The 12,023-nt window shown below is 38.6% G+C and overlaps 1 non-coding gene across 1 annotated transcript; it reads right to left on the bottom strand.

Moving 5' to 3' along the window:
• Positions 1-2,239: 2,239 nt before the first annotated feature.
• On the bottom strand, positions 2,240-2,343 carry LOC130938094 (small nucleolar RNA R71). Its single transcript, XR_009069274.1, has one exon. It is a non-coding gene; the product is annotated as a small nucleolar RNA R71 (small nucleolar RNA).
• Between the last annotated feature and the right edge of the window lie 9,680 nt (positions 2,344-12,023).

Below are 12,023 nucleotides of genomic sequence, written 5' to 3'. Positions count from 1 at the left end.
ACTTATCTGAAATTCCCACCATTGAATTACAAGAGTAACTCTATCTTTATTTTCTGTTTTATTTATTTACTATTCGAAAACTCCATAACATTTATTATCCGCCTAACTGAGATTTACAAGATGACCATAGCTTGCTTCATACCAACAATCTCCGTGGGATCGACCCTTACTCACGCAAGGTATTACTTGGACGACCCAGTGCACTTGCTGGTTAGTTGTGCGGAGTTGTGACTAAGTGTGATTCACGTTTAAGAGCGCTACCAGGTCCTTGGAGCCATTGTTGATGATCACAATTTCGTGCACCATGTTTTTGGCGCCGTTGCCGGGGATTGTTCGAGTTTGGAAAACTGACGGTTCATCTTGTTGCTCAGATTAGGTAATTTTCTTTTTATTTTTCTTTTCAAAAAGTTTTCAAAAAATATTTTTCAAAATTTTTTCTTTGTTTTCGAAAAAAAAAATTGCATGCTTTAAAAATTTTTCTTGCATTTTTCGCAAATTCATGCATTCATGGTGTTCTTCATGATCTTCAAGTTGTTCTTGGTAAATTTTCTTGTTTGATCTTGATGTTTTCTGGTTTTGTGTCTTTTATTGTTTTTCATATGCATTTTTGCATTCATAGTGTCCATGCATTAAAGATTTATAAGTTTGGTGTGTTGCATATTTCTTTGCATCAAAAATTTTTCAAAAATATATTCTTGATGTTCATTATGATCTTCAAAGTGTTCTTAGTGTTCATCTTGACATTCATAGTATTCTTGCATGCATCATGTGTTTTGATCCAAAATTTTCATGTTTTGGGTCATATTTGTGTTTTTCTCTCTCATCATTAAAAATTCAAAAAAAAAATATATCTTTTCCTTATGTCTCTAAAAAAAATTCGAAATTTTGGGTTGACTTGGTCAAAAGTTTTTAAAATAAGTTGTTTTCTTGTTATTTAATTCAAAATTTCAATTTTAAAAATCTTATCTTTTCAAAACTTTTTCAAAAATTAAATCTTTTTCATTTTTCTTATTAATTTTCGAAAATTCTTTAAAATATTTTTCAAAAATCTTTTTTTAATTTTATCTTTATCTTCCAAAATTATGCTAACAATTAAATATGATTGATTCAGAAATTTGAAGTTTGTTACTTTCTTGTTAAGAAAGGTTCAATCTTTAAATTCTAGAATCTTATCTTTTAGTTAGTAATTAATTTTAATTTTAAAAATTAAATCTTTTCCAACCATATCTTTTTAATCATATCTTTTTCAAAATTTTATCTTTTTCAAAAATTTGATTTTAAAATATCTTTTCTAACTTCTTATCTTCTTATCTTTTCAAATTTGATTTTCAAATCTTTTTCAACTAACTATTTGACTTTTTATTTGTTTCTTATCTTTTTCAAAACCACCTAACTACTTTTCTCTCTCTAATTTTCGAAAATATCTCCCTCTTTTTCAAAAATCTTTTTAATTAACTAATTGTTTTAAATTTTAATTTAAATTCTATCTCACCTTTAATTTTTGAAAATCATTAACTGCTTTTCAATATTAATTTCGAAAATTTCTACCTCTCTTCATCTCAAGTCACTACCCCTATCCTCACCCTTCTGTTTGGATTCTCCTTTCTTTATTCCCTTTATTCTTCTACTAACAATAAGGAACCTCTTTACTATGACATAGAGGATTCCTCTTCTCTTCTTTTCTTGTTCTCTTCTCTTTCATATGAGCAGGAACAAGGAAAAAGGCATTCTTGTTGAAGCTGACCATAAACCTGAAAGGACTCTGAAAAGGAAACTAAGAGAAGCAAAATTACAACAATCCAGAGACAACCTTACTGAAATTTTCGAACAAGAGAAGGAGATGGCAGCCGAACCTAACAACAATAATGCAAGGAGGATGCTTGGTGATTATACTACACCTACTTCCAAGTTTGATGGAAGAAGCATCTAAATCCCTATTATTGGGGCAAATAATTTTGAGCTGAAACCTCAACTAGTTGCTCTAATGCAACAAAACTGCAAGTTTCATGGACTTCCATCAGAAGATCCCTATCAGTTTTTAACTGAGTTCTTGCAGATTTGCGAGACTGTAAAGACGAATGGAGTAGATCCTGAAGTCTATAGGCTCATGCTTTTCCCTTTTGCTGTAAGAGACAAAGCTAGAACATGGTTGGATTCACAACCTAAGGATAGCCTCGACTCCTGGGATAAGCTGGTCACGGCCTTCTTGGCTAAATTCTTTCTTCCTCAAAAGCTGAGCAAGCTTAGAGTGGATGTTCAGACCTTCAAACAAAAAGATGGTGAATCCCTCTATGAAGCTTGGGAAAGATACAAACAGATAACCAAAAGATGTCCTTCTGACATGTTTTCAGAATGGACCATGATAGATATATTCTATTATGGTCTATCCAAGTTTTCTAAGATGTCATTGGACCATTCTACAAGTGGATCCATTCACCTAAAGAAAACGCCTGCAGAAGCTCAAGAACTTATTGACATGGTTGCAAATAACCAGTTCATGTACACTTCTGAGAGGAATTCCATGAATAATGGGACGCCTCAGAGGAAGGGAATTCTTGAGATTGATGCTCTAAATGCCATATTGGCTCAAAACAAAATGTTGACTCAGTAAGTCAACATGATTTCCCGAAGTCTGAATGGATGGCAAAATGCATCCAACAATACTAAAGAGGCATCTTCTGAAGAAGAAGCTTATGATCCTGACAACCCTGCAATAGCAGAGGTAAATTATATGGGTGAACCTTATGGAAACACATATAATTCATCATGGAGAAATCATCCAAATTTCTCAGAAGGATCAACAAAAGCCTCAACAAGGCTTTAATAATGGTGGACGAACTAGGCTCAGCAATAGCAAGCCTTTTCCATCATCTTCTCAGCAGCAGACAAAGAATTCTGAGCAGAGCACCTCTAACTTATCAAACATAATCTCTTATCTGTCTAAGGCCATTTTAAGTTTCATGAGTGAAACAAGGTCCTCCATCAGAAATTTGGAGGCACAAGTGGGCCAGCTGAGTAAGAAAGTTACTGAAACTCCTCCTAGTACTCTCCCTAGCAATACTGAAGAAAATCCAAAAAGAGAATGCAAGGCCATTGACATAGTCAACATGGCCAAATCTAGAGAGGGAGGAGAGGACGTGAATCCCAAGGAGGAAGACCTCATGGGACGTATAGAGACCATAGAGATCCCATTAAACCTCCTTCTGTCATTCATGAACTCTGAAGACTATTCTTCCTCTGAAGACGATGAAGATGTAACTGGAGAGCACGTTGCTCAATATCTAGGAGCCATCATAAAGCTGAATGCCAAGTTGTTTGGTAATGAGACTTGGGAAGGTGAACCTCCCTTGCTCATTAGTGAACTAGATATCTGGATTCAGCAAACTTTACCTCAAAAGAGACAAGATCCTGGCAAATTCGTAATACCCTGTACCATAGGCACCATGACCTTTGAGAAAGCTCTGTGTGACCTAGTGTCAGGCATAAATCTTATGCCACTCTCTGTAATGGAGAAGCTGGGGATCATTAAGGTACAACCTGCCTTATTCTCATTACAATTGGCAGACAAGTCAGTAAGATAAGCTTATGGATTAGTAGAGGACGTGTTAGTAAAGGTTAAAGGCCTTTACATTCCTGCTGATTTCATAATCTTAGACACTAGGAAGGAGGAGGATGAATGCATCATCCTTGGAAGACCTTTCCTAGCCACAGCAGGAGCTGTGATAGATGTTAACAGAGGAGAATTAGTCCTTCAATTGAATGAGGACTACCTTGTGTTTAAGGCACATGGCTATCCTTCTGTAACAAGGGAGAGTAAGCATATAGAGCTTCTCTCAGTACATAGTCAAACAGAGCCCCCACAGTCAAACTCTAAGTTTGGTGTTGGGAGGCCATAACCAAACTCTAAGTTTGGTGTTGAATCCCCACAACCAAACTCTAAGTTTGGTGTTGGGACTATACAACATTGACCTGATCACCTGTGAGGCTCTATTAGAGCCCACTGTCAAGCTATTAACATTAAAGAAGTGCTTATTGGGAGGCAACCCAATTTTTATTTATCTAATTTTATTTTATTTTCATTGTTCTTTTATGTTTTATTAGGTTCATGATCATGTGGAGTCACGAAAAAAATATTAAAATTAAAAACAGAATCAAAAACAGTAGAAGAAAAATCACATCCTGGAAGAAGGACTTACTGGTGTTTAAACGCCAGTAAGGAGCATCTGGCTGGTGTTCAACGCCAGAACAGAGCATGGATCTGGCGTTGAACGCTAGAAACAAGCAACACCCTGGTGTTCAAATGCCAGGAATGCACCCTGAGGAGAGTTGGCGCTGAACGCCAGAAACAAGCATGGAATTGGCGTTCAACGCCAGAAACATGCTACACATGGGCGTTGAACGCCCAGAACATGCATCACTTCGGCATTTAAATGCCAGAATTGCATGCAAAGGCATTTTCATGCCTAATTGGTGCAGGGATGTAAATCCTTGACACCTCAGGATCTGTGGACCCTACATGATCATCTCAGGATCTGTGGATCCCACAGGATCCCCACCTACCATATTCTCCCCTCTTCTCAACATTCATCCTCTCTTTCCAATAAACACTCTTCCCCAAAACCGTTCACCAATCACCTCAATCTCTCTTCCCAATTACCCCCTTCACCACTCACATCCATCCACTCTTCCCCATAAACCCCACCTACCTTCAAAATTCAAATTTCTTTCCCACCCAAACCCACCCTAAATGGCCGAACCTACTCCCTCTCCCCTCCCTATATAAACCCCTCCATTCTCCTTAATTTTCACACAACACAACCCCCTCTTCTACACCTTGGCCGAATACACCTCCCTTACTATCCTCCATATTTTCTTCTTCTTCTTTTCTTTCTTCTCTTGCTCGAGGGCGAGCAATATTTTAAGTTTGATGTAGTAAAAGCATAAGCTTTTTGTTTTTCCATTACCATTGATGGCACCTAAGGCCGGAGAAACCTCTAAAAAAGGGAAAGGGAAGACAAAAGCTTCCACCTCCAAGTCATGGGAGATGGAAAGATTCATCTCCAAAGCCCATCAAAACCACTTCTATGATATTGTGGCCAAGAAGAAGGTGATCCCCGAGATCCCTTTCAAGCTCAAGAAAAATGAGTATCCGGAGATCCGACATGAGATCCAAAGAAGAGGTTGGGAAGTTCTAACCAAACCCATCCAACAAGTCGGAATCTTAATGGTTCAAGAGTTCTATGCCAATGCATGGATCCCTAGGAACCATGATCAAAGTATGAACCCGAATCCAAAGAACTATCTTACAATGGTTCGGGGAAAATACTTAGATTTTAGTCCGGAAAATGTGAGGTTGGCATTCAACTTGCCCATGATGCAAGGAGATGCACACCACTACACAAGAAGGGTCAACTTTGATCAAAGGTTGGACCAAGTCCTTAGGGACATATGTGTTGAAGGAGCTCAATGGAAAAGAGACTCCAAAGGCAAGCCGGTTCAATTAAGAAGACTGGACCTCAAGCCTGTGGCTAGAGGATGGTTGGAGTTCATCCAATGCTCCATCATCCCCATTAGCAACCGATCTGAAGTTATTGTGGATCGGGCCATCATGATTCATAGCATCATGAATGGAGAGGAAGTAGAAGTTCATGAAGTTATCTCCCTTGAATTCTACAAAATAGCCGATAAGCCCTCTACATTGGCAAGGCTAGCTTTTCCTCATCTTATTTGCCATCTATGTTACTCAGCTGGAGTCATCATAGAAGGAGACATCCCCATTGAGGAGGACAAGCCCATCACTAAGAAAAGGATGGAGTGAACAAAAGAGCCCACTCATGGAACCCAAGAGATGCATGAGGAAGCCCATCACCGAGAAATCTCGGAGATGCCTCAAGGGATGCACTTTCCTCCCAACAACTATTGCGAACAACTCAACACTTCTCTTGAAGATTTGAGTTACAATATGGATCAATTAAGGGTGGAACATCAATAGCACTCCATCATTCTCCATGAAATTAGAGAAGATCAAAGAGCAATGAGGGAGGAGCAACAAAGGCAAGGAAGAGACATAGAAGAACTCAAGGACATCATTGGTTCTTCAAGAAGAAAGCACCACCATCACTAAGGTGGACTCATTCCTTGTTCTTAATTTTTTCTGCTTTTCGGTTTCTTTATGTTAAATGTCTATCTATGCTTGTGTCTTCATTACATGATCATTAGTATTTAGAAACTATGTCTTAAGGCTATGAATAATTCCATGAATTCTTCACCTCTCTTAAATGAAAAATGTTTCTAATTCAAAAGAACAAGAAGTACATGATTTTCGAATTTATCCTTGAATTTAGTTTAATTATATTGATGTGGTGACAATACTTTTTGTTTTCTGAATGAATGATTGAACAGTGCATATTTTTTATCTTTTTGTTTATGAATGTTAAAATTGTTGGCTCTTGAAAGAATGATGAACAAAGAGAATGTTATTGACAATCTGAAAAATCATGAAATTGATTCTTGAAGCAAGAAAAAGCAGTGAAAAAGCAAAAGCTTTCGAAAGAAAATAGAAAGAAAAAGAAAAAGCAAGCAAAAAAATCCAATAGCCCTTAAAACCAAAAGACAAACGTAAAAAGGATCCAAGGCTTTGAGCATCAATGGATAGGAGGGCCCAAGGAAATAAAATCCAGGCCTAAGCGGCTAAATCAAGCTGTCCCTAACCATGTGCTTGTGGCATGCAGGTCCAAGTGAAAAGCTTGAGACTGAGTGGTTAAAGTCATGATCCAATGCAAAAAGAGAGTGCTTAAGAGCTCTAGACACCTCTAACTGGGGACTTTAGCAAAGCTGAGTCACAATCTGAAAAGGTTCACCCAGTTATGTGTCTGTGGCATTTATGTATCCGGTGGTAATACTGGAAAACAAAGTGCTTAGGGCCACGACCAAGGCTCATAAAAGTAGCTGTGTTCAAGAATCAACAAACTTAACTAGGAGAATCAATAACACTATCTGAAATTCTAAGTTCCTATAGATGCCAATCATTCTAAACTTCAAAGGAAAAAGTGAGATGCCAAAACTGTTAAGAGGCAAAAAGCTACAAGTCCCGCTCATCTAATTAGAATTAATATTCATTGATATTTTGGAATTTATAGTATATTCTCTTCTTTTTTATCCTAATTTATTTTCAGTTGCTTGGGGATAAGCAGCAATTTAAGTTTGGTGTTGTGATGAGCGGATAATTTATACGTTTTTTGGCATTGTTTTTAGGTAGTTTTTAGTAGGATCTAACTACTTTTAGGGATGTTTTCATTAGTTTTTATACTAAATTCACATTTCTGGACTTTACTATGAGTTTGTGTGTTTTTCTGTGATTTCAGGTAATTTCTGGCTGAAATTGAGGGACCTGAGCAAAACTCTGATAAAAGGCTGACAAAGGACTGCTGATGCTGTTGGAATCTGACCTCCCTGCACTCGAAATGAAATTTCTGGAGCTTCAGAACTCTAAATGGCGCACTCTCAAAAGCGTTAGAAAGTAGACATCCAGAGCTTTCCAGCAATATATAATAGTTCATACTTTATTCGAGATTTGTTGACGTAAACTGGCACTCAACGCCAGTTCCATGCTGCATTCTGGAGTCAAACGCCAGAAACACGTCACGAACCAGAGTTGAACGCCAAAAACATGTTACAACTTGGCGTTCAACTCCAAGATAAGCCTCAGCTCATGTAAAGATCAAGCTCAGCCCAAGCACACACCAAGTGGGTCCCGAAAGTGGATTTCTGCATCAATTACTTACTTCTGTAAACCCTAGTAGCTAGTCTAGTATAAATAGGAATTTTTACTATATTATTAGATATCTTTGGTCTCAGTTTTATTTTATTATTCATCTGAGGAGACTATTGATCACATTTTGGGGGCTGGCTATTCGACCATGCCTGAACCTTCAACACTTATGTATTTTTAACGGTGGAGTTTCTACACACCATAGATTAAGGGAGTGGAGCTCTGCTGTACCTCAAGTTTCAATGCAATTACTACTATTTTCTATTCAATTCTGCTTGTTCTTATTATAAGATATTCGTTGCACTTCAACATGATGAATGTGATGATCCGTGACACTCATCATCATTCTCACCTATGAATGCGTGACTGACAACCACTTCCGTTCTACCTTAGACCGGACGCATATCTCATGGATCCCTTAATCAGAATCTTCATGGTATAAGCTAGAATTGATAGCGGCATTCATGGGAATCCGGAAAGTCTAACCTTGTCTGTGGTATTCCGAGTAGGATTCCGGGATTGAATGATTGTGACGAGCTTCAAACTCGCGATTATTGGGCGTGATGACAAGCGCAAAAGAATCAAGGGATTCTATTCCAACATGATCGAGAACCGACAGATGATTAGCCGTGCTGTGACAGAGCATTTGGACCATTTTCACTGAGAGGATGGGATGTAGCCATTGACAACGGTGATGCCTTACATACAGCTTGCCATGGAAAGAAGTAAGAAGGATTGGATGAAAACAGTAGGAAAGCAGAGATTCAGAAGGAACACAGCACCTCCATGCACTTATCTGAAATTCCCACCATTGAATTACATGAGTAACTCTATTTTTATTTTCTGTTTTATTTATTTACTATTCGAAAACTCCATAACATTTATTATCCGCATAACTGAGATTTACAAGATGACCATAGCTTGCTTCATACCAACAATCTCCGTGGGATCGACCCTTACTCACGTAAGGTATTACTTGGACGACCCAGTGCACTTGCTGGTTAATTGTGTGGAGTTGTGACTAATTGTGATTCACGTTTGAGAGGGCTACCAAGTCTTTGGAGCCATTGTTGATGATCACAATTTCGTGCAACAATAGCTCTATGTGATCTTGGGGCAAGTATAAACCTAATCCCTACATCCACTATCAGAAAGCTTCGTTTGACCAAAGAGATAAAACCAACCCGGATCTGTCTTTAACTTGCTGATGGCTCCATTAAATACCCATCAGGCATAATCGAGGACATGATTGTCAAGGTTGGGCCATTTGCCATTCCCACTGGCTTTGTAGTGCTGGAAATGGAGGAGCACAAGAGTGCAACTCTCATTCTAGGAAGACCATTCCTAGCAATTGGAGGCACCCTGAGAGTCAATGAGGATGAGTTTAAGTTGAATGCTGTCAAAGCTATGCAGTATCCAAACACACCAAAAGACTGCATGAAAGTAGATCTTATTGACTCTCTGGTAGAAGAAGTCAATATGAATGAGTGTCTCGAATCAGAGCTAGAGGACATATTTAAAGATGTTCAGCCTGACCTGGAGGGGCCAGAGGAATTAGAAAAACCTCTGAAAACTCCTCAATTAGAGGAAAAGTCCCCTAAACCAGAGCTTAAATCACTGCCATCATCCCTAAAATATGCATTTCTGGGAGAAGACAACACTTTTCCTGTGATCATAAGCTCTACCTTAAAGCCACAGGAAGAGGAAGCGCTGATTCAAGTGCTAAAGACACACAAGACAGCTCTTGGGTGGTCCATAAGTGATCTTAAGGGCATTAGCCCAGCCAGATGCATGCACAAGATTCTCTTGGAGGATAATGCTAAGCTAGTGGTTCAACCACAAAGGAGGCTAAATCCAGCCATGAAGGAAATATTGCAGAAAGAGGTCACTAAATTACTAGAGGCTGGGATTATTTATCCAATTTTTGATAGCCCCTAGGTGAGCTGATGAGCGGATAATTTGTACCCTTTTTGGCATTGTTTTTAGTATGTTTTTAGTATGATCTAGTTAGTTTTTAGTATATTTTTATTAGTTTTTAGTTAAAATTCACTTTTCTGGACTTTACTATGAGTTTGTGTGTTTTTCTGTGATTTCAGGTATTTTCTGGCTGAAATTGAGGGACCTGAGCAAAAATCTGATCCAGAGACTGAAAAGGACTGCAGATGCTGTTGGATTCTGACCTCCCTGCACTCAAAGTGGATTTTCTGGAGCTACAGAAGCCCAATTGGCACACTCTCAACGGCGTTGGAAAGTAGACATCCTGGGCTTTCCAGAAATATATGATAGTCCATACTTTGCCCAAGATTTGATGGCTCAAACCGGCGTTCAAAGTCACCCTCAGAAATTCCAGCGTTAAACGCCGGAACTGGCACCTAAATGGGAGTTAAACGCCCAGACTGGCATAAAAGCTGGCGTTTAACTCCAAGAAGAGTCTCTACACGAAATTGCTTCATTGCTCAGCCCAAGCACACACCAAGTGGGCCCGGAAGTGGATTTTTATGTCATTTACTCATCTCTGTACACCCTAGGCTACTAGTTTTCTATAAATAGGACCTTTTACTATTGTATTAGAGAGCCTTTTGATCATGTTTTTATGATTGAACTCACTTTGGGAGGCTGGCCATTCGGCCATGCCTAGACCTTGTTCTTATGTATTTTCAACGGTGGAGTTTCTACACACCATAGATTAAGGTGTGGAGCTCTGCTGTACCTCGAGTATTAATGCAATTACTATTGTTCTTCTATTCAATTCCGCTTGTTCTTTGTCCAAGATATCACTTGTTCTTCAACTTGATGAATGTGATGATCCGTGACACTCATCATTCTCACCTATGAGCAAGGTGACTGACAACCACTTCTGTTCTACAAGCAATCAAGGCTCTAGTGAATATCTCTTGGATTCCTGATACACGATGCATGGTTGATCGCCTGACAACCGAGTGCTCGCCTGACAAACGAGCCAGCCATTCCGTGAGATCAGAGTCTTCGTGGTATAGGCAAGAACTAATGGCGGCATTCAAGAGAATCCGGAAGGTCTAACCTTGTCTGTGGTATTCTGAGTAGGATTCAATGATTGAATGACTGTGACGTGCTTCAAACTCCTAGCAGGCGGGGCGTTAGTGACAGACGCAAAAGAATCAATGGATTCTATTCCGGCCTGACCGAGAACCGACAGCTGATTAGCCATATGCTGTGACAGAGCATGGGAACATTTTCACTGAGAGGATGGAAGGTAGCCACTGACAATGGTGAAACCCTACACAAGCTTGCCATGGAAAGGAGTAAGAAGGATTGGATGAAGACAGTAGGAAAGCAGAGAGACGGAAGGGAAGGCATCTTCATACGCTTATCTGAAGTTCCTACCAATGAATTACATAAGTACCTCTATCTTTATCTTTATGCTTTATTCGTATACCACTATACCCATTTGAGTCTGCCTGACTGAGATTTACAAGGTGACCATAGCTTGCTTCATACCAACAATCTCCGTGGGATCGACCCTTACTCACGTAAGGTATTACTTGGACGACCCAGTGCACTTGCTGGTTAGTTGTGCAAAGTTGTGTAGTGATCACAATTTCGCGCACCAAGTTTTTGGCACCGTTGCCGGGGATTGTTCGAGTTTGGACAACTGACGGTTCATATTGTTGCTTAGATTAGGTATTTTTCTTCAGAGTTCTTAAGAATGAATTCTAGTGTTTCAAGTGATGTTCTTATCATCACCAAAGCTGATTGATTTTCATCAATTTAGCTCTTGAATGCAATGTCCTGCTGAAGCTTGGCTAGCCATGTCTAATTCCTTTAGACTGAAGCTTTAGACTAACATTGCATGATTCCTGGAATTCTCATTAAGAATTTTGATACCTTTATTTTCTTTTTCACTTAATTTTCGAAAAAATCCAAAAAATTTATAAAATCATAAAAACCAAAAATATTCTATGTTTCTTGTTTGAGTCTAGAGTCTCATTTTAAGTTTGGTGTCAATTGCATGCATTCATTCATGCGTCTTAAGGATCTTCAAGATGTTATTGATGATTTCTTACTCTAATCTTTAAATTCTCTTGACTTGAGTGTTTTGTGTGTCTCATATGCATTCTCATTAGTGTCAGTAGTATACAAACTGCTAAGTTTGGTGTCTTGCATGCATTGTTATTTGATTTTAGTTGCTTTTTGATTATTAAAAAAATCCAAAAATATTTTTAATTGGTATCTTCTCAAGTCAATAATACAGAGAATTGAAGATTTAGAACAT

This window comes from Arachis stenosperma, chromosome 6 (assembly GCF_014773155.1).
Source record: "Arachis stenosperma cultivar V10309 chromosome 6, arast.V10309.gnm1.PFL2, whole genome shotgun sequence".
NCBI classification, from domain to species: domain Eukaryota; kingdom Viridiplantae; phylum Streptophyta; class Magnoliopsida; order Fabales; family Fabaceae; genus Arachis; species Arachis stenosperma.
This window is presented reverse-complemented; position numbering and strand designations above follow the sequence as displayed.